Genomic DNA, 21,390 nt, shown 5'->3' on the forward strand with positions numbered 1-21,390 from the left:
AGACAGAAAAAGAGAGAGAAAAAGAGAGAAATAGAATATGAGAGAGGAAGAGAGAGAGAAAAGAGAGAGATAAAGAGAGAAAGAGAAAAAGAGAAAAACCAAGAAAAAAAAATGAAAAAGAGAGAGAAAAAGTGAGAATAATTGAAAAAGAGAGAAAGAGAAAAAGAGAGAGAAAGACCAAAAGAGAGAAAGAGAGAGAAAAAGAAAAAAGGAGACAGAAAAAGACAGAGAAAAAGAGAGGAAAAGATAAAACGAGAAAAAGAGAGAGAAAAAGAGAGAAAGAGAATATGAGAGAGAAAAAGAGAGAGAAAAAAGAGAGATAAAGAGAGAAAGAGAAAAAGAGAGAGAAAGAAAAAAGAAAAAGAGAGAGAAAAAGAGAGAGAAAAAGAGAGAAATAGAATATGAGAGAGGAAGAGAGAGAGAAAAGAGAGAGATAAAGAGTGAAAGAGAAAAAGAGAAAAACCAAGAAAGAAAAATGAAAGAGAGAGAGAAAAAGTGAGAATAATTGAAAAAGAGAGAAAGAGAAAAAGAGAGAGAAAGACCAAAAGAGAGAAAGAGAGAGAAAAAGAAAAAAGGAGACAGAAAAAGACAGAGAAAAAGAGAGAAAAAGATAAAATGAGAAAAAGAGAGAGAAAAAGAGAAAAAGAGAGAGAAAAAGAGAGAAAGAGAATATGAGAGAGAAAAAGAGAGAGAAAAAAGAGAGATAAAGAGAGAAAGAGAAAAAGGGAGAGATAGAAAAAAGAAAAAGAGAGAGAAAAAGAGAGAGAAAAAGAGAGAAAGAGAAAAAGGGAGAGAAGAAGAGAGAGAAAAAGAGTGAAAAAAGGAGAGAGAAAAAGAGACAGAAAAAGAGTGAGAAAAGGAGAGAGAAAAAGAGGCAGAAAAGAGATAGAAAAAAGAGAGAAAAAGAGAGCAAAAGAGAGAAAAAGAGAGTGAAAAAGTAAAAAGGAGAGAGAAAAAGATAACAAAAAGATAGAGAAAAAGAGAAAAATAGAGAAAAAAGAGAGAAAAAGAGAGAAAAAATAAAGAAAAAGAGAGAGAAGAAGAGAAAAAGAGAGCGAAAAAGAGAGAGAAAGAGAGAAAAAGAGAGGGAAAAAGAGAGAGAAAGAGAAAGAGAGAGAAAAATAGTGAGAAAAGGAGAGAGAAAAAGAGAGAAACAGAAAAAGAGACAGAAAGAGAGAAAAAGATAAAAAGAGAGCGAAAAAGACAGAGAAAAAGAGAGGGAGAAGTGAGAGAAAAAGGGAGAAAAAGAGAGAAAAAGAGAGAGAAAAAGACAAAAAGAGAGAAAAAGAGAGAAAAAGAGAGAGAAAAGAGAGAAAAAGAGAGAAAAAGAGAAAGAAAAAGAGAAAATAGAGAGAAAATGAGAACAAGAGAGAGAAAAAGAGAGAGGAAAATAAGAGAAAAAGAGAAAGAAAAAGAGAGAAAAAGAGAGAAAAAGAGAGAAAGAGAAAAAGAGACAGAAAGAGAGAAAAAGATAAAAAGAGAGAAAAAGAGAGAGAAAAAGACAAAAAGAGAGAAAAAGAGAGAAAAAGAGAGAGAAAAGAGAGAGAAAAAGAGAGAAGAGAATAAGAGAAAAAGAGAGAGAAAGAGAGAGAGAAAAAGAGACAGAAAGAGAGAAAAAGATAAAAAGAGAGCGAAAAAGACAGAGAAAAAGAGAGGGAGAAGTGAGAGAAAAAGAGACAGAAAAAGAGAGGGAAAAGAGAGAGAAAAAGAGAGAAAAAGAGAGAAAAAGAGAACAGAAAGAGAAAAAGAGAGAGAAAAAGAGAAAAACAGAGAGAAAAAGAGAGAGAAAGAGTAAAAGAGAGAGAACAAGAGATAAAAAGAGGTAAATAGAGAGAAAAAGAGTATAAGAGAGAGAAGAAGAGAGAGAAACAGAAAGAAAAATAGAGAAAAAGTGAGAGAAAAGAGAAAAAAGAGAGGGGATAAGAGGGAGAAGAAGAGAGAGAAAAAGAGAAAAAAGGTGAGAGAAAAAGAGTAAAAGCGATAAAAAAATGAGAGAGAAAAAGAGTGAGAAAAAGTGAGAATAATTGAAAAAGAGATAAAGAGAAAGAGAGAGATAGAGCAAAAGAGAGAAAGAGAGAGAAAAAGAGAAAAGGAGACAGAAAAAGAGAGAGAAAAAGAAAGAAAGAGAATATGAGAGAGGAAAAGAGAGAGAAAAGAGAGAGAAAAACCGAGAAAGAAAAAAGAAAAAGAGAGAGAAAAAGAGAGAGAAGAAGAAAGAGAGAAATAGAGAGAAAAAGACAAAAGAGAGAGAAAAAAGAGAAAAAGAGAGAGAAAAAGAGAAAGAAAAGGGAAAATAGAGAGAAAATGAGAAAAAGAGAGAGGAAAAGACAAAAAGAGAGAGAAAAATAAGAGAAAAAGAGAGATACAAGAGAGAAAGAGAAAAAGAGAAAAACCGAGAAAGAAAAAAGAAAAAGAGAGAGAAAAAGAGAGTGAAAAATAGAGAAATAGAGAGAAAAAGAGAAAAAGAGAGAGAAAAAGAGAAAGAAAAAGGGAAAATAGAGAGAAAATGAGAAAAAGAGAGAGGAAAAGACAAAAAGAGAGAGAAAAATAAGAGAAAAAGAGAGAGAGAAGAGAGAAAGAGAAAAAGAGAAAAACCGAGAAAGAAAAAAGAAAAAGAGAGAGAAAAAGAAAGTGAAAAAGAGAGAGAAATAGGGAGAAAATGACAGAGAAAATAGAGAGAAAAAGAGTATAAGAGAGAGAGAAAAAGAGAGAGATAAAGAGAGAGAAACAGAAAGAAAAATAGAGAAAAAGTGAGAGAAAAAGAGAAAAATAGAGAGGGGATAAGAGGGAGAAGAAGAGAGAGAAAAAAAGAAAAAGGTGAGAGAAAAAGAGTAAAAGCGTGAAAAAATGAGAGAGTAAAAGAGAGAGAAAAAGTGAGAATAATTGAAAAGGAGAGAAAGAGAAAAAGAGAGAGAAAGAGCAAAAGAGAAAAAGAGAGAGAAAAAGAGAAACGGAGACAGAAAAAGAGAGAGAAAAAGAGAGAAAAAAGATAAAATGAGAAAAAGAGAGAGAAAAAGAGAAAAAGAGAGAGAAAAAGAGAGAAAGAGAATATGAGAGAGAAAGAGAGAGAGAAAAAAGAGATAAAGAGAGAAAGAGAAAAAGAGAAAAACCGTGAAAGAAAAAAGAAAAAGAGAGAGAAATAGAGAGAGAAAAAGAAAGAAAAAAATAGAGAGAAAAAGAGAAAAAAAGAGAAAATGAGAAAAAGAGAAAAACAGAGAGAAAAAGAGAGAGAAAAAGACAAAAGAGAGAAAAAGGGAAAGAAAAAGAGAAAATAGAGAGAAAATGAGAAAAAGAGAGACAAAAAGAGAGAGAAAAACAAGAGGGAAAGAGAGAGAAAAATAAGAGAAAAAGACAGAAAAAGAGAGAGAAAAAGAGAGAAAGAGAAAAAGAGACAGAAAGAGAAAAAAAGATAAAAAGAGAGCGAAAAAGACAGAGAAAAAGAGAGGGAGAAGTGAGAGTAAAAGGGAGAAAAAGAGAGAAAAAGAGAGAGAAAAAGAGAGGGAAAAGAGAGAGAAAAAGAGAGAAAAAGAGAGCGAAAAAGAGAAAACGAGAGAAAAAGAGAGAGAAAAACAGAGAGAGAAAATAAGAGTGAAAAAGAGAGAAATAGAGAGAAAACGAGAGAGAAAAGAGAGAGAAAAGGGAGAGAAAAAGAATGAAAAAGAGTGAGAAATGAGAGAAAAAAAGAAAGAGAGAAAGAGAAGAGAGAGAAAAAGAGAAAGAAAAAGAGAGAGAAAAGAGAGAGAAAAAGAGAAAAAGAGAGAAAAAAGAGAGAGAAGAGAATAAGAGAGAGAAAAAGAGAAAAAGAGAGAAAAATAGAGAGAAAAAGAGAGAGAAATATAGTGAGAAAAGGAGAGAGAAAAAGAGAGAGAAGAGAGAGAGAAGAAAGAGAGAAAAGAGAGAGCAAAAGAGAGAAAAAGAGAGAAAAAGAGATAGAAAAAGAGAGAGAAAAAGAGAAGAAGAGAGAGAAAAAGAGAAAGAAAACGAGAGAGAAAAGAGAGAGAAAAAGGGACAGAAATGAGAGAAAAAGAGAGAGAAAAAGAGAGAGAAAAAGAGAAAAAGAGAAAAAAGAGAGAAAAAGAGAGAGAAGAAGAGAGAGAGAAAATGAGAGTGAAAAAGAGAGAGAAAAAGAGGGAATACGAGAGAGAAAAGAGACAGAAAAAGGGAGAGAAAAAGAGAGAAAAAGAGAGATAAAAAGAGAGAAAAAGAGAGAGAAAATGAGAGCGAAAAAGAGAGAAAAAGATGGAGAAAATTAGAAAGAAGAAGAGAAAACAGAGAGAAATTGAGAAAAAGAGAGAAAAAGAGAGAAAAAGAGGAAGGAAAAGGCAAAAAGAGAGAGAAAAATAAGAGAAAAAGAGAGAGAGAAAGAGAGAAAAAGAGAGAGAAAAAGAGAGAAAGAGAAAAAGAGACAGAACGAGAGAAAAAGATAAAAAGAGAGCGAAAAAGACAGAGAAAAAGAGAGGGTGAAGTGAGAGAAAAAGGGAGAAAAAGAGAGAAAAAGAAGGAGAAAAAGAGAGGGAAAAGAGAGAGAAAGAGAAAGAGAGAGAAAAAGAGAGAAAAATAGTGAGAAAAGGAGAGAGAAAAGGACAGAGAAAAGAGAGAAGAAAGAGAGAAAAAGAGAGAGCAAAAGAGAGAAAAAGTCAGTGAAAAAGTGAAAAAGAGATAGAAAAAGAGAGAGAAAAAGAGAGAGAAAAAGAGAGAGAAAAAGAGTAAAAGAGAGAAAAAAGAGAGAAAAAGAGAGAAAAGAAGAGAGAGAGAAAATGAGAGTGAAAAAGAGAGAAAAGAGGGAATACGAGAGAGAAAAGAGACAGAAAAAGGAGAGAAAAAAGAGAGAAAAAGAGAGAGAAAAAGAGAGAAAAAGGAGGGGAAGTATAAGAAAAAGAGAGAGAGAAAGAGAAAAATAGAAAGAAAAAGAGAGAGAACAAGAGAGTGAAAAGGAGAGAGAAAAACAGAGAAAAAGAGAGAGCAAAAGAGAGAAAAGAGAGTGAAAAAGTAAAAATGAGAGAGAAAAAGATAAAGAAAAGAGAGAGAAAAAGAGAAAAATAGTAAAAAAAGAGAGAAAAAAGAGAGAAAAAGAGACAGAAGAAGAGAAAAAGAGAGCAAAAAAGAGAGACAACAAGAGAAAAAGAGAGGGAAAAAGAGAGAGAAAGAGAAAGAGAGAGAAAAAGAGAGAGAAAAATAGTGAGAAAAGGAGAGAGAAAAGGACAGAGAAAAGAGAGAGAAGAAAGAGAGAAAAAGAGAGAGCAAAAGAGAGAAAAAGACAGTGAAAAAGTGAAAAAGAGAGAGAAAGAGAGATAGAAAAAGAGAGAGAAAAAGAGAGAGAAAAAGAGAAAAAGAGAGAAAAAAGAGAGAAAAAGAGAGAGAAGAAGAGAGAGAAAATGAGAGTGAAAAAGAGAGAGAAAAAGAGGGAATACGAGAGAGAAAAGAGACAGAAAAAGGGAGAGAAAAAGAGAGAAAAAGAGAGAGAAAAAGAGAGAAAAAGAGAGAGAAAATGAGAGCGAAAAAGAGAGAAAAAGATGGAGAAAATTAGAAAGAAGAAGAGAAAACAGAGAGAAATTGAGAAAAAGAGAGAAAAAGAGAGAAAAAGAGGAAGGAAAAGGCAAAAAGAGAGAGAAAAATAAGAGAAAGAGAGAGAGAAAAAGAGAGAAAAAGAGAGAGAAAAAGAGAGAAAGAGAAAAAGAGACAGAACGAGAGAAAAAGATAAAAAGAGAGCGAAAAAGACAGAGAAAAAGAGAGGGTGAAGTGAGAGAAAAAGGGAGAAAAAGAGAGAAAAAGAAGGAGAAAAAGAGAGGGAAAAGAGAGAGAAAAAGAGACAGAAAAAGAGAACAAAAAGAGAAAAACAGAGAGAAAAAGAGAGAGAAAAAGAGATTGAAAAACAGAAAAAGATAGAGAAAAATAGAAAAAGAGAGAAAAAAGAGAAAAAGAGAGAGAAAAAGTGAGAAAGAGTAAAAGAGAGAGAGAAAGAGAAAAAGAGATAAAAAGAGGTAAATAGAGAGAAAAAGAGTATAAGAGAGAGAGAAAAAGAGAGAAACAGAAAGAAAAATAGAGAAAAAGTAAGAGAAAAAGAGAAAAAAGAGGGGATAAGAGGGAGAAGAAGAGAGAGAAAAAGAGAAAAAGGTGAGAGAAAAAGAGTAAAAGCGTGAAAAAATGAGAGAGTAAAAGAGAGCGAAAAAGTGAGAATAATTGAAAAAGAGAGAAAGAGAAAAAGAGAGAGAAAGAGCAAAAGAGAAAAAGAGAGAGAAAAAGAGAGAAAAAAGATAAAACGAGAAAAAGAGAGAGAAAAAGAGAAAAAGAGAGAGAAAAAGAGAGAAAGAGAATATGAGAGAGAAAAAGAGAGAGAAAAAAGACATAACGAGAGAAAGAGAAAAAGAGAAAAACCGAGAAAGAAAAATGAAAAAGAGAGCGAAAAAGAAAGAGAAAAAGAAAGAGAAAAATAGAGAGAAAAAGAGAAAAAAAGAGAGAAAATGAGAAAAAGAGAGAAAAAGAGAGAGAAAAAGACAAAAGAGTGAGAAAAAAGAGAGAAAAACAGAGAGAAAAGAGAAAAAGAGAGAAAAAGAGAAAGAAAAAGAGAAAATAGAGAGACAATGAGAAAAAGAGAGAGAAAAAGAGAGAGGAAAAGACAAAAAGAGAGAGAAAAATAAGAGAAAAAAGAGAAAAAGAGAGAAAAAGAGAGAAAGAGAAAAAGAGACAGAAAGAGAGAAAAAGATAAAAAGAGAGCGAAAAAGACAGAGAAAAAGAGAGGGAGAAGTGAGAGAAAAAGGGAGTAAACGAGAGAAAAAGAGAGGGAAAAGAGAGAGAAAAAGAGAAAAACAGAGAGAAAAAGAGGGAGAAAAAGAGATTGAAAAACAGAAAAAGGTAGAGAAAAAGAGAAAAAGCGAGAAAAAGAGAGAGAAGAAGAGAGAAAGAGTAAAAGAGAGAGAAAAAGAGAGAAAAAGAGATAAAAAGAGGTAAATAGAGAGAAAAAGAGTATAAGAGAGAGAGAAAAAGAGAGAGATAAAGAGAGAGAAACAGAAAGAAAAATAGAGAAAAAGTGAGAGAAAAAGAGAAAAATAGAGAGGGGATAAGAGGGAGAAGAAGAGAGAGAAAAAAAGAAAAAGGTGAGAGAAAAAGAGTAAAAGCGTGAAAAAATGAGAGAGTAAAAGAGAGAGAAAAAGTGAGAATAATTGAAAAGGAGAGAAAGAGAAAAAGAGAGAGAAAGAGCAAAAGAGAAAAAGAGAGAGAAAAAGAGAAACAGAGACAGAAAAAGAGAGAAAAAGAGAGAAAAAAGATAAAACGAGAAAAAGAGAGAGAAAAAGAGAGAAAGAGAATATGAGAGAGAAAAAGAGAGAGAAAAAAGAGATAAAGAGAGAAAGAGAAAAAGAGAAAAACCGTGAAAGAAAAAAGAAAAAGAGAGAGAAATAGAGAGAGAAAAAGAAAGAGAAAAATAGAGAGAAAAAGAGAAAAAAAGAGAGAAAATGAGAAAAAGAGAAAAACAGAGAGAAAAAGAGAGAGAAAAAGACAAAAGAGAGAGAAAAAAGAGAGAAAAAGAGAGGAAAGAGAGAAAAAGAGAGAAAAGGGGAAAGAAAAAGAGAAAATAGAGAGAAAATGAGAAAAAGAGAGACAAAAAGAGAGAAAATGAGAAAAAGAGAAAAACAGAGAGAAAAAGAGAGAGAAAAAGACAAAAGAGAGAAAAAGGGAAAGAAAAAGAGAAAATAGAGAGAAAATGAGAAAAAGAGACAAAAAGAGAGAGAAAAACAAGAGGAAAAGAGAGAGAAAAATAAGAGAAAAAGACAGAAAAAGAGAGAGAAAAAGAGAGAAAGAGAAAAAGAGACAGGAAGAGAAAAAAAGATAAAAAGAGAGCGAAAAAGACAGAGAAAAAGAGAGGGAGAAGTGAGAGTAAAAGGGAGAAAAAGAGAGAGAAAAAGAGAGGGAAAAGAGAGAGAAAAAGAGAGAAAAAGAGAGAAAAAGAGAACAAAAAGGGAAAAAGAGAGAGAAAAAGAGAAAAACAGAGAGAAAAAGAGAGAAAAAAAGAGATTGAAAAACAGAAAAAGATAGAGAAAAAGAGAGAAAAAAGAGAAAAAGAGAGAGAAAAAGAGAGAAAGAGTAAAAGAGTGAGAAAAAGAGATAAAAAGAGGTCAATAGAGAGAACAAGAGTTTAAGAGAGAGAAGAAGAGAGAGAAACAGAAAGAAAAATAGAGAAAAAGTGAGAGAAAAAGAGAAAAAAGAGAGGGGATATGAGGGAGAAGAAGAGAGAGAAAAAGAGAAAAAAGGTGAGCGAAAAAGAGTGAAAGCGTGAAAAAATGAGAGAGAAAAAGAGAGAAAAAGTGAGAATAATTGAAAAAGAGATAAAGAGATAGAGAGAGAGAAAGAGCAAAAGAGAGAAAGAGAGAGAAAAGAGAAAAGGAGACAGAAAAAGAGAGAGAAAAAGAAAAAGAGAGAAAAAGATAAAATGAGAAAAAGAGAGGGGATATGAGGGAGAAGAAGAGAGAGAAAAAGAGAAAAGGAGACAGAAAAAGAGAGAGAAAAAGAGAGAAAGAGAATATGAGAGAGGAAAAAAGAGAGAAAAAGAGAGGAAAAGAGAGAGAAAAAGAGAGAGAAAAAGTGAGAATAATAGAAAGAGAGAGAAAAAGAGAGAAAAAGAGAGAGAAAAAGAGAGAGAAAAAGAGAGAAAAACAGAGAAAAAAGAGAGAAAGAGAAAAAGAGACTGAAAGAGAGAAAAAGATAAAAAGACAGCGAAAAAAATAGAGAAAAAGAGAGTGAGAAGAGAGAGAAAAAGAGAGAAAAAGAGAGAGAAAAGAGAGAGAAAAAGAGAGAAAGAGAAAAAGAGAAAGAGAGAAAACAAGATAAAAAGAGTGAGAAAAAGAGAGAGAAAAAGAGAGAAAAAAGAGAGAGAAAAAGAGAGAGAAAAAGTGAGAATAATCAGAAGAGGGAGAAAAAGAGAAAAAGAGAGAGAAAAAGAGAGAGAAAAGAGAAAGAGAGAGAGAGAAAAAGAGAAAAAAGAGAGAAAAAGAGAGTAAAAGAGAAAAAAGAGAGAAAATGAGAAAAAGAGAGAGTAAATGAGAAAATAAGAGAGAAAAAGAGAGAGAAAAACAAAAAGAGAGAAAAAAGAGAAAATGAGAGTGAAAAAGAGAGAAATAGAGAGAGAAAAAGAGAGAAAACGGGAGAGAAAAAGTGAGAAAGAGAAAAAGAGAATGAGAGAGAGAACAAGACAAAAAGAGAGAGAAAATGAGAGAGAAAAATGAGAGAAAAAGAGACAAAGAGAAAAAGAGAAAAAGCGAGAAAGAAAAAAGTAAAAGAGAGAGAAAAGAGAGAGAAAAAGAGAGGGAAAAGAGAGAGAAAAGGAGAGAGAAAAAGAGAGAGAAAAAAGAAGGAATAGAGAGAGAAAAAGAGAGAGAAAAAGAGAAAAAAGAGAGAAAATGAGAAAAAGAGAGAGAAATAATGAGAAAAAGAGAGAAAGAGAGAGAGAAAAAGACAAAAGAGAGAGAAAAACAAAGAGCAAGAGAGAGAGAAAAGACAGGAAAAGAGAAAAAAGAGAGTAAAAGAGAAAAAGAGAGAGAACAAGATAAAAAGAGAGAGAAAAAGAGAGAGAAAAAGAGAGGGAAAAGAGAGAGAAAAAGAGAGAGAAAAAGTGAGAATAATAGAAAGAGAGAGAAAAAGAGAAAAAGTGAGAGAAAGAGAAGAAGAGAGATGAAGAGAAAAAAACAGAGAAAAATAGAAATAGAGAGAAAAAGAGAGCGAAAAAGGCAGAGAGCAAATGAGAATAAAAAACTGAGAGAAATGAGAGAAAACGAGAAAGAAAAGAGAGAGAAATAGGGAGAGAAAAAGAGAGAAAAATAGAGAGAAAAAGAGATAAAAAGTGAGAGAAAAATGGGAGAAAAGGAGGCAGAAAAGAGAGAGAAAAAGAGAGAGAAAGAGAAAATGAGAAAAAGAGAAAAACAGAGAGAAAAAGAGAGAGAAAAAGACAAAAGAGAGAAAAAGGGAAAGAAAAAGAGAAAATAGAGAGAAAATGAGAAAAAGAGAGACAAAAAGAGAGAGAAAAACAAGAGGGAAAGAGAGAGAAAAATAAGAGAAAAAGACAGAAAAAGAGAGAGAAAAAGAGAGAAAGAGAAAAAGAGACAGAAAGAGAAAAAAAGATAAAAAGAGAGCGAAAAAGACAGAGAAAAAGAGAGGGAGAAGTGAGAGTAAAAGGGAGAAAAAGAGAGAAAAAGAGAGAGAAAAAGAGAGGGAAAAGAGAGAGAAAAAGAGAGAAAAAGAGAGCGAAAAAGAGAGAGAGAAAATAAGAGTGAAAAAGACAGAAATAGAGAGAAAATGAGAGAGAAAAGAGAGAGAAAAGGGAGAGAAAAAGAACGAAAAAGAGTGAGAAATGAGAGAAAAAAAGAAAGAGAGAAAGAGAAGAGAGAGAAAAAGAGAAAGAAAAAGAGAGAGAAAAGAGAGAGAAAAAGAGAAAAAGAGAGAAAAAAGAGAAAAAGAGAGAGAAGAGAATAAGAGAGAGAAAAAGAGAAAAAGAGAGAAAAATAGAGAGAAAAAGAGAGAGAAATATAGTGAGAAAAGGAGAGAGAAAAAGAGAGAGAAGAGAGAGAGAAGAAAGAGAGAAAAGAGAGAGCAAAAGAGAGAAAAAGAGAGAAAAAGAGATAGAAAAAGAGAGAGAAAAAGAGAAGAAGAGAGAGAAAAAGAGAGAGAAAAAGAGAAAGAAAACGAGAGAGAAAAGAGAGAGAAAAAGGACAGAAATGAGAGAAAAAGAGAGAGAAAAAGAGAGAGAAAAAGAGAAAGAAAATGAGAGAGAGAAACGGAAAAAGAGAGAGAAAAAGGGAGAGAAAATGAGAAAAAGAGAGGGAAAATGAAAGAAAAAGCGAGAAAAAGAGAGAGAAAAAGAGAAAATGAAGGAAAAAAGAGAAAGAAAAAGAGAAAAAGAGAGAAAAAGATAGAAGAAGAGAGAGAGAAAAGAGATAAAAAGTGAGAAAAAAGAGAGAAAAAGAGAGAGAAAAAGAGTGAGAAAAGGGGAGAGAAAAAAGAGAGAAAAGCGAGAGAAAAAAGATAGACAAAGAGAGAGCAAAAGAGAGAAAAAGAGGGTGAAAATGTGAAAAAGAGAGAGAAAAAGAGAAAGAAAAATAGAGAGAAAATGAGAGAAACAGAGAAAAAGAGAGAAAAACGAGAGAAAAAGAGAGAAAAAAGAGTGAGAAAAGAGAGAGAAGAGACCGAAAAAAAGAGAAAAATGGAAAAAGAGAGAAAATGAGAGTGAAAAAGAGAGAGAAAATGAGAGTGACAAAGTGAGAGAAAAAGAGAGAAAACGATAGAGAAAAACAGAGAGAAGAAGAGAAAAAGAGAGAGAAAAATAGAAAAGGAGAGAAAAAGAGAGCGAAAGAGAGAGAGAGCAAATGAGAATGAAAAAGTGAGAGAAAAAGAAAGGAAATGAGAGAGAAAAGAGAGAGAAAAAGGGACAGAAATGAGAGAAAAAGAAAACGAGAGAGAAACAGAAACAGAAAAAGAGAGAGAAAAAGAGAAAGAAAAAGAATGAGAATAGGAGAGTGAAAAAGAGGAAGAAAAACAGAGAAAAAGAGAGAAAGAAAGAGACCGAAATAGAGAGAGAAAAAGAGAAAAAGAGAGAAAAAGAGAAAAAGAGAAAAAGAGAGAGAAAAAGAGAGAGAAAAAGAGAGAGAAAAGAGTGAGAAAAGGAGAGAGAAAAAGAGAAAAAGAGAGAAAAAGAGAAAAAGAGAAAAATAGAGAGAAAAAGAGAGAGAAAAGAGAGAGAAAAGAGTGAGAAAAGGAGAGAGAAAAAGAGAGAGAAAAAAGACAGAAAAAGCGAGAGCAATAGAGAGAACAAGAGAGTGAAAAAGTGAAAAAGAGAGAGAAAAAGAGAAAAAGAGAGAAAAAGATAGAAAAGCGATAGAGAAAAAGAGAGAGCAAACGGGAGGGAAAAGGAGAGAAAAAGAGAGAGAACAAGAGAAAGAAAAAGGGAGAGAAAAAGAGAGTGAAAAAGACAGAGAAAAACAGAGAAAAAAGAAAGAGAAAAAGAGGTAGAAAAAGAAAAAGAAAAATAGAGAGAAGCAGTGAGAGAAAATGAAATAAAAAGTGAGAGAAAAAGAGACAGAAAAAGGTGAAATAAAATGAGAGAGAAAGAGAAAAAGAGAGAGAAAGAGAGAGAAGAGAGAGAAAAAGAGAGAGAAAAAAGAGAAAAAGAGAGAGCAAAAGAGAGAAAAAGAGAAAGAAAAAGAGTGAGAAAAAGAGAGAGAAAAACAGAGAAAAAGAGAGAGAAAAGAGATAAAATGAGAGAGAAAGAGAAAAAGAGAGAGAAAGAGAGAGAAAAGGAGAAAGAAAAAGAGAGAGAAAAGAGAGAGCAAAAGAGAGAAAAAGAGAAAGAAAAAGAGAGAAAAAGAGAAAGAAAACGAGAAAAAGAAAGAGAAAATGAGAGAGAAAAGAGAGAAAAAGAGAGAAAAAGAGAAAAAGAGAGAGAAAAAGAGAAAGAAATAGAGAGAATAAGAGAGAGAGAAAGAGGAAAAGAGAGAAAAAAGATAGAACACGAGAGAGAGAAGAGAATAAGAGAGAGAAAAAGAGAAAAAGAGAGAAAGCGAGAGAGAGAAAGAGAGAAAAAGAGAAAGAAATAGAGAAAAAGAGAGAGAAAAGAGAAAAGAGAGAGAAAAAAGATAGAAAATGAGAGAAAGAGAGAGAAAAGAGAATAAGAGAGAGAAAACGTGAAAAAGAGAAAGAAAAATGAGACAAGCAGAAAAAGAGAGAGAAAGAGAGAGAAAAGGAGAGAGAAAAAAGAGAGAGAAAAGAGAGAAAAAGAGAGAAAGAGAGAGAAAAACGAGAGAAAAAGTGAGAGCAAAAGAGAGAGAAGAAGAGAAAAAGAGAGAGAAAAAGAGAGAAAAAGAGAGAGAAAAACAGAGAGAGAAAATAAGAGTGAAAAAGAGAGAAATAGAGAGAAAACGAGAGAGAAAAGAGAGAGAAAAGGGAGAGAAAAAGAGTGAAAAAGAGTGAGAAAAGAGAGAGAAAAAGAAAGAGAAAAAGAGAAGAGAGAGAAAAAGAGAAAGAAAAAGAGAGAGAAAAAGAGAGAGAAAAAGAGAAAAAGAGAGAAAAAAGAGAAAAAGAGAGAGAAGAGAATAAGAGAGAGAAAAAGAGAAAAAGAGAGAAAAAGAGAGAGAAAAAGAGAGAGAAAAATAGTGAGAAAAGGAGAGAGAAAAAGAGAGAGAAGAGAGAGAGAAGAAAGAGATAAAAGAGAGAGCAAAAGAGAAAAAAGAGAAGAAGAGATCAAAAGAGAAAGAAAAAGAGAGAGAAAAAGAGAGAGACAAAGAGAGTGAAAAAGAGAGAAAAACAGAGAAAAAAGAGAGAATAAAGAGACAGAAAAAGAGAGAGCAAAAGAGAGAAAAAGAGAGAGAAAATGAGAAAAAGAGAGGGTAAATGAGAGAAAAAGCAAGAAAAAGAGAGAGAAAAAGAGAAAATGAAGGAAAAAAAGAGAAAGAAAAAGAGAGAAAAAAGATAGAAAAAGAGAAAAAGAGTGAAAAAAGAGAGAAAAAGAGAGAGAGAAAGAGAAAAAGAGAGAGAAAAAGAGTGAGAAAAGGAGAGAGAAAAAGAGAGAGAAAAGAGAGAGAAAAAAGAGAGAAAAAGAAAGAGCAAAAGAGAGAAAAAGAGAGCGAGAAAGTGAAAAAGAGAGAGAAAAAGATAAAGAAAAAGAGAGACAAAGAGAGAAAAAGAGAGAAAAGAGAGAGAAAAAGAGAGAAAAGAGAGAAAAAGATAGAGAAAAGGAGAGAGAAAAAGATAGAGAAAGGGAGAGAGAAAAAGAGAGAAAAACGAGAGAGAAAAGGAGAGAGAAAAAGAGAGAGAAAAGAGAGAGAAAAAAGAGAGAACGAGAGAGAGCAAACAACACAGAAAAGAGACAGAAATAGAGGAAATGAGAGAAAAAGAGAAAAAAATAGAGAGAAACAGTGAGAGAAAAAGAAATAAAAAGTGAGAGAAAAAAGAGAGAAAATGAGAGAGAAAAAGAGATAAAATGAGAGAGAAAGAGAAAGAGAGAGAGAGAGAGAGAGAAAAGGAGAAAGAAAAAGAGAGAGAAAAGAGAGAGAAAAGAGAGAGCAAAAGAGAGAAAAAGAGAAAGAAAAAGAGAGAAAAAGAGAAAAACAGAGAGCAAAAGAGAAAGAAAATGAGAGAGAAAAAGAGAAAAAGAGAGAGAAAAAGAGAGAGAAAAAGAGAAAAAGAGAGAAAAAGAGAGAAAAAGAGAGAGAGAAAGGGAGAGAAATGTAGTGAGAAAAGGAGAGAGAAAAAGACAGAGAAGAGAGAGAGAAGAAAGAGAGAAAAAGAGAGAGCAAAAGAGAGAAAAAGAGAAAACGAGAGAGAAAAAGAGAAAAAGAGAGAAAAATGAGAGAAAAAGTGAGAGGAAAAGAGAGAGAAGAAGAGAAAAAGAGAAAAAGATAGAAAAAGAGAGAGAAAAAATAAGAGTGAAAAAGAGAGAGAAATAGAGAGAAAATGAGAGAGAAAAGAAAGAGAAAAGGGAGAGAAAAAGAGAGAAAAAGAGAGAGAAAAAGAGAGAGAAAAAGAGAAGAGAGAGAAAAAGAGAAAGAAAAAGAGAGAGAAAAAGAGTGAAAAAGAGAGTGAAAAGAGAGAAAAACAGAAAAAGAGAGAATAAAGAGAAAGAAAGAGAGAGAGAAAAAGAGAAAAAGAGAGAAAAAGAGAGAAAAGGAGAGAGAAAAAGGGCGAGAAATATAGTGAGAAAAGGAGAGAGAAAAAGACAGAGAAGAGAGAGAGAAGAAAGAGAGAAAAAGAGAGAGCAAAAGAGAGAAAAAGAGAAAACGAGAGAGAAAATGAGAAAAAGAGAAAAAAAGTGAGAGGAAAAGAGAGAGAAGAAGAGGAAAAGAGAAAAAGAGAGAAAAAGAGAGAGAGAAAATAAGAGTGAAAAAGAGAGATAAATAGAGAGAAAATGAGAGAGAAAAGAGAGAGAAAAGGGAGAGAAAAAGAGAGAAAAAGAGAAGAAGAGAGAGAAAAAGAGAAAGAAAAAGAGAGAGAAAAAGAGAGTGAAAAGAGAGAAAAACAGAGAAAAAGAGAGAATAAAGAGACAGAAAAAGAGAGAGCAAAATAGAGAAAAAGAGAGAGAAAACAAGAAAAAGAGAGGGAAAATGAGAGAAAAAGCGAGAAAAAGAGAGAGAAAAAGAAAAAATGAAGGAAAAATAGGAAAGAAAAAGAGAGAGAAAAAAGAGAGAAAAACAGAAAAAGAGTGAAAAAAGAGAGAAAAAGAGAGAGAAAAGAGAAAAGAGAGAGAAAAAGTGAGAGAAAAAGAGAAAAAGATAGAAGAAGAGAGAGAGAAAAGAGATAAAAAGTGAGAAAAAAAGAGAGAAAGAGAGAGAGTAAAAGAGAGAGAGAAAGAGAGAAAGAGAGAGAAAAAGAGAGAGAAAAAGAGTGAGAAAAGCGAGAGAAAAGATTTACAAAGAGAGAGCAAAAGAGAGAAAAAGAGGGTGAAAATGTGAAAACGAGAGAGAAAAAGAGAAAGAAAAATAGAGAGAAAATGAGAGAAACAGAGAAAAAGAGAGAAAAATGAGAGAAAAAGAGAGAAAAAAGAGTGAGAAAAGAGAGAGAAGAGACCGAAAAAAGAGAGAAAAATAGAAAAAGAGAGAAAATGAGAGCGAAAAAGAGAGAGAAAATGAGAGTGACAAAGTGAGAGAAAAAGAGAGAAAACGAGAGAGAAAAACAGAGAGAAGAAGAGAAAAAGAGAGAGAAAAATAGAAAAGGAGAGAAAAAGAGAGCGAAAAAGAGAGAGAGCAAATGAGAATGAAAAAGTGAGAGAAAAAGAAAGGAAACGAGAGAGAAAAGAGAGAGAAAAAGGGACAGAAATGAGAGAAAAAGAGAGAAAGATAGAGAGAAAAAGAGAGAGAAAAAGAAAAAACGAGAGAGAGAAACAGAAAAAGAGAGAGAAAAAGAGAGAGAAAAAGAGAAAGAAAAAGAATGAGAATAAGAGAGTGAAAAAGGGGGAGAAAAACAGAGAAAAAGAGAGAAAGAAAGAGACCGAAATAGAGAGAGAAAAAGAGAAAAAGAGAGAAAAAAGAGAAAAAGAGAAAAATAGAGAGAAAAAGAGAGAGAAAAAGAGAGAGAAAAGAGAGAGAAAAGAGTGAGAAAAGGAGAGAGAAAAAGAGAGAGAATAAAGACAGAAAAAGCGAGAGCAATAGAGAGAACAAGAGAGTGAAAAAGTGAAAAAGAGAGAAAAAGAGAAAAAGAGAGAAAAAGATAGAAAAGCGATAGAGAAAAAGAGAGAAAAAGAGAGAGAAAAAGAGAGAATAAACAGACAGAAAAAGAGAGAGCAAAAGAGAGAAAAAGAGAGAAAATGAGAAAAAGAGAGGGAAAATGAGAGAAAAAGCGAGAAAAAGAGCGAGAAAAAGAGAAAATGAAGGAAAAAAGAGAAAGAAAAAGAGAGAGAAAAAGATAGAAAAAGAGAAAACGGAGAAAAAAGAGAGAAAAAGAGAGAGAAAAAGTGAGAGAAAAAGAGAAAAAGAGAGAAAAAGATAGAAGAAGAGAGAGAGAAAAGAGATAAAAAGTGAGAAAAAAAGAGAGAAAAAGAGAGTAAAAGAGAGAGAGAAAGAGAAAAAGAGAGAGAAACAGAGAGAGAAAAAGAGAGAGAAAAAGAGTGAGAAAAGGAGAGAGAAAAAAGAGAGAAAAGCGAGAGAGAAAAGATAGACAAAGAGAGAGCAAAAGAGAGAAAAAGAGCGTGAAAATGTGAAAAGAGAGAGAAAAAGAGAAAGAAAATTGAGAGAAAACGAGAGAAACAGAGAAAAAGAGAGAAAAACGAGAGAAAAAGAGAAAAAAAGAGTGAGAAAAGAGAGAGAAGAGACCGAAAAAAAGAGAGAAAAATAGAAAAAGAGAGAAAATGAGAGCGAAAAAGAGAGAGAAAATGAGAGTGACAAAGTGAGAGAAAAAGAGAGAAAACGAGTGAGAAAACAGAGAGAAGAAGAGAAAAAGAGAGAGAAAAATAGAAAAGGAGAGAAAAAGAGAGCGAAAAAGAGAGAGAGCAAATGAGAATGAACAAGTGAGAGAAAAAGAAAGAAAATGAGAGAGAAAAAGGGACAGAAATGAGAGAAAAAGAGAGAAAAAGAGAGAGAAACAGAGAGAGAAAAAGAGGAAACGAGAGAGAGAAACAGAAAAAGAGAGAGAAAAAGAGAGAGAAAAAGAGAAAGAAAAAGAATGAGAATAAGAGAGTGAAAAAGGGGGAGTAAAACAGAGAAAAAGAGAGAAAGAAAGAGACCGAAATAGAGAGAGAAAAAGAGAGAAAAAGAGAAAAATAGAGAGAAAAAGAGAGAGAAAAGAGAGAGAAAAGAGAGAGAAAGAGAGAGAGAAAAGAGTGAGAAAAGGAGAGAGAAAAAGAGAGAAAAACGACAGAAAAAGAGAGCGCAATAGAGAGAACACGAGAGTGAAAAAGTGAAAAAGAGAGAGGAAAAGAGAAAAAGAGAGAAAAAAGAGAAAAAGAGAGAGAAGAGAATAAGAGAGAGAAAAAGAGAAAAAGAGAGAAAAAGAGAGAGAAATATAGTGAGAAAAGGAGAGAGAAAAAGAGAGAGAAGAGAGAGAGAAGAATGAGAGAAAAGAGAGAGCAAAAGAGAGAAAAAGAGAGAGAAAAAGAGAAGAGAGAGAAAAAGAGAGAGAAAAAGAGAAAGAAAACGAGAGAGAAAAGAGAGAGAAAAAGGGACAGAATTGAGAGAAAAAGAGAGAGAAAAAGAGAAAATGAGAGAGAGAAACAGAAAAAGAGAGAGAAAAAGAGAGAGAAAAAAGAAAAAGAGAAGGAAAATGAGAGAAAAGGCGAGAAAAAGAGAGAGAAAAAGAGAAAAAGAGTGAAAAAAGAGAGAAAAAGAGAGAGAAAAAGAGAGAGAAAAAGAGAAAAGAGAGAGAAAAAGAGAGAAAGAGAGAAAAAGATAGAAGAGAGAGAGAAAAGAGATAAAAAGTGAGAAAAAAAGAGAGAAAAAGAGAGAGTAAAAGAGAGAGAGAAAGAGAAAAAGAGAGAGAAACAGAGAGAGAAAAAGAGAGAGAAAAAGAGTGAGAAAAGGAGAGAAAAAAGAGAGAAAAGCGAGAGAAAAAAGATAGACAAAGAGAGAGCAAAAGAGAGAAAAAGAGGGTGAAAATGCAAAAAAGAGAGAGAAAAAGAGAAAGAAAAATAGAGAGAAAACGAGAGAAACAGAGAAAAAGAGAGAAAAACGAGAGAAAAGAGAGAAAAAAGAGTGAGAAAAGAGAGAGAAGAGACCGAAAAAAAGAGAGAAAAATAGAAAAAGAGAGAAAATGAGAGCGAAAAAGAGAGAGAAAATGAGAGTGACAAAGTGAGAGAAAAAGAGAGAAAACGAGTGAGAAAAACAGAGAGAAGAAGAGAAAAAGAGAGAGAAAAATAGAAAAGGAGAGAGAAAGAGAGCGAAAAAGAGAGAGAGCAAATGAGAATGAAAAAGTGAGAGAAAAAGAAAGAAAACGAGAGAGAAAAGAGAGAGAAAAAGGGACAGAAATGAGAGAAAAAAGAGAAAAAGAGAGAGAAAAAGAGAAAACGAGAGAGAGAAACAGAAAAAGAGAGAGAAAAAGAGAGAGAAAAAGAGAGAAAAAGAAAGAGAATAAGAGAGTGAAAAAGAGGGAGAAAAACAGAGAAAAAGAGAGAAAATGAGAGCGAAAAAGAGAGAGAAAATGAGAGTGACAAAGTGAGAGAAAAAGAGAGAAAACGAGAGAGAAAAACAGAGAGAAGAAGAGAAAAAGAGAGAGAAAAATAGAAAAGGAGAGAAAAAGAGAGCGAAAAAGAGAGAGAGCAAATGAGAATGAAAAAGTGAGAGAAAAAGAAGGAAAACGAGAGAGAAAAGAGAGAGAAAAAGGGACAGAAATGAGAGAAAAAGAGAGAAAAATAGAGAGAAAAAGAGAGAGAAAAAGAAAAAACGAGTGAGAGAAACAGAAAAAGAGAGAGAAAAAGAGAGAGAAAAAGAGAAAGTAAAAGAATGAGAATAAGAGAGTGAAAAAGGGGGAGAAAAACAGAGAAAAAGAGAGAAAGAAAGAGACCGAAATAGAGAGAGAAAAAGAGAAAAAGAGAGAAAAAGAGAAAAAGAGAAAAATAGATAGAAAAAGAGAGAGAAAAGAGAGAGAAAAGAGTGAGAAAAGGAGAGAGAAAAAGAGAGAGAAAAAAGACAGAAAAAGCGAGAGCAATAGAGAGAACAAGAGAGTGAAAAAGTGAAAAAGAGAGAGAAAAAGAGAAAAAGAGAGAAAAAGATAGAAAAGCGATAGAGAAAAAGAGTGAAAAAGAGAGAGAAAAAGAGAGAATTAACAGACAGAAAAAGAGAGAGCAAAAGAGAGAAAAAGAGAGAGAAAATGAGAAAAAGAGAGGGAAAATGAGAGAAAAAGCAAGAAAAAGAGTGAGAAAAAGAGAAAATGAAGGAAAAAAAGAGAAAGAAAAAGAGAGAGAAAAAGAGAAAATGAGAGAGAGAAACAGAAAAAGAGAGAGAAAAAGAGAGAGAAAATGAGAAAAAGAGAGGGAAAATGAGAGAACAGGCGAGAAAAAGAGAGAGAAAAAGAGTGAAAAAAGAGAGAAAAAGAGAGAGAAAAAGAGAGAGAAAAATAGAAAAGAGAGAGAAAAATGAGAGAAAAAGAGAAAAAGAGAGAAAAAGATAGAAGAGAGAGAGAAAAGAGATAAAAAATGAGAAAAAAGAGAGAAAAAGAGAGAGTAAAAGAGAGAGAGAAAGAGAAAAAGAGAGAGAAACAGAGAGAGAAAAAGAGAGAGAAAAAGAGTGAGAAAAGCGAGAGAAAAAAGATAGACAAAGAGAGAGCAAAAGAGAGAAAAAGAGGGTGAAAATGCAAAAAAGAGAGAGAAAAAGAGAAAGAAAAATAGAGAGAAAACGAGAGAAACAGAGAAAAAGAGAGAAAAACGAGAGAAAAAGAGAGAAAAAAGAGTGAGAAAAGAGAGAGAAGAGACCGAAAAAAAGAGAGAAAAATAGAAAAAGAGAGAAAATGAGAGCGAAAAAGAGAGAGGAAATGAGAGTGACAAAGTGAGAGAAAAAGAGAGAAAACGAGTGAGAAAAACAGAGAGAAGAAGAGAAAAAGAGAGAGAAAAATAGAAAAGGAGAGAGAAAGAGAGCGAAAAAGAGAGAGAGCAAATGAGAATGAAAAAGTGAGAGAAAAAGAAAGAAAATGAGAGAGAAAAGAGAGAGAAAAAGGGACAGAAATGAGAGAAAAAAAGAGAAAACGAGAGAGAGAAACAGAAAAAGAGAGAGAAAAAGAGAGAAAAAGAGAGAAAAAGAATGAGAATAAGAGAGTGAAAAAGAGGGAGAAAAACAGAGAAAAAGAGAGAAAATGAGAGCGAAAAAGAGAGAGAAAATGAGAGTGACAAAGTGAGAGAAAAAGAGAGAAAACGAGAGAGAAAAACAGAGAAGAAGAGAAAAAGAGAGAGAAAAATAGAAAAGGAGAGAAAAAGAGAGCGAAAAAGAGAGAGAGCAAATGAGAATGAAAAAGTGAGAGAAAAAGAAGGAAAACGAGAGAGAAAAGAGAGAGAAAAAGGGACAGAAATGAGAGAAAAAGAGAGAGAAAAAGAGAGAGAAAAAGAAAAAATGAGAGAGAGAAACAGAAAAAGAGAGAGAAAAAGAGAGAGAAAAAGAGAAAGAAAAAGAATGAGAATAAGAGAGTGAAAAAGGGGAGAAAAACAGAGAAAAAGAGAGAAAGAAAGAGACCGAAATAGAGAGAGAAAAAGAGAAAAAGAGAGAAAAAGAGAAAAAGAGAAAAATAGAGAGAAAAAGAGAGAGAAAAAGAGAGAGAAAAGAGAGAGAAAAGAGTGAGAAAAGGAGAGAGAAAAAGAGAGAAAAAAAGACAGAAAAAGTGAGAGCAATAGAGAGAACAAGAGAGTGAAAAAGAGAGAGAGCAAATGAGAATGAACAAGTGAGAGAAAAAGAAAGAAAATGAGAGAGAAAAAGGGACAGAAATGAGAGAAAAAGAGAGAAAAAGAGAGAGAAACAGAGAGAGAAAAAGAGGAAACGAGAGAGAGAAACAGAAAAAGAGAGAGAAAAAGAGAGAGAAAAAGAGAAAGAAAAAGAATGAGAATAAGAGAGTGAAAAAGGGGGAGTAAAACAGAGAAAAAGAGAGAAAGAAAGAGACCGAAATAGAGAGAGAAAAAGAGAGAAAAAGAGAAAAATAGAGAGAAAAAGAGAGAGAAAAGAGAGAGAAAGAGAGAGAGAAAAGAGTGAGAAAAGGAGAGAGAAAAAGAGAGAAAAACGACAGAAAAAGAGAGAGCAATAGAGAGAACACGAGAGTGAAAAAGTGAAAAAGAGAGAGAAAAAGAGAAAAAGAGAGAAAAAAGAGAAAAAGAGAGAGAAGAGAATAAGAGAGAGAAAAAGAGAAAAAGAGAGAAAAAGAGAGAGAAATATAGTGAGAAAAGGAGAGAGAAAAAGAGAGAGAAGAGAGAGAGAAGAATGAGAGAAAAGAGAGAGCAAAAGAGAGAAA

This window comes from Chiloscyllium plagiosum, unplaced genomic scaffold (assembly GCF_037043375.1).
Source record: "Chiloscyllium plagiosum isolate Xiang-an unplaced genomic scaffold, Cpla_swu_hap1 HiC_scaffold_30, whole genome shotgun sequence".
In the NCBI taxonomy this organism is placed as follows: Eukaryota; Metazoa; Chordata; class Chondrichthyes; order Orectolobiformes; family Hemiscylliidae; genus Chiloscyllium; species Chiloscyllium plagiosum.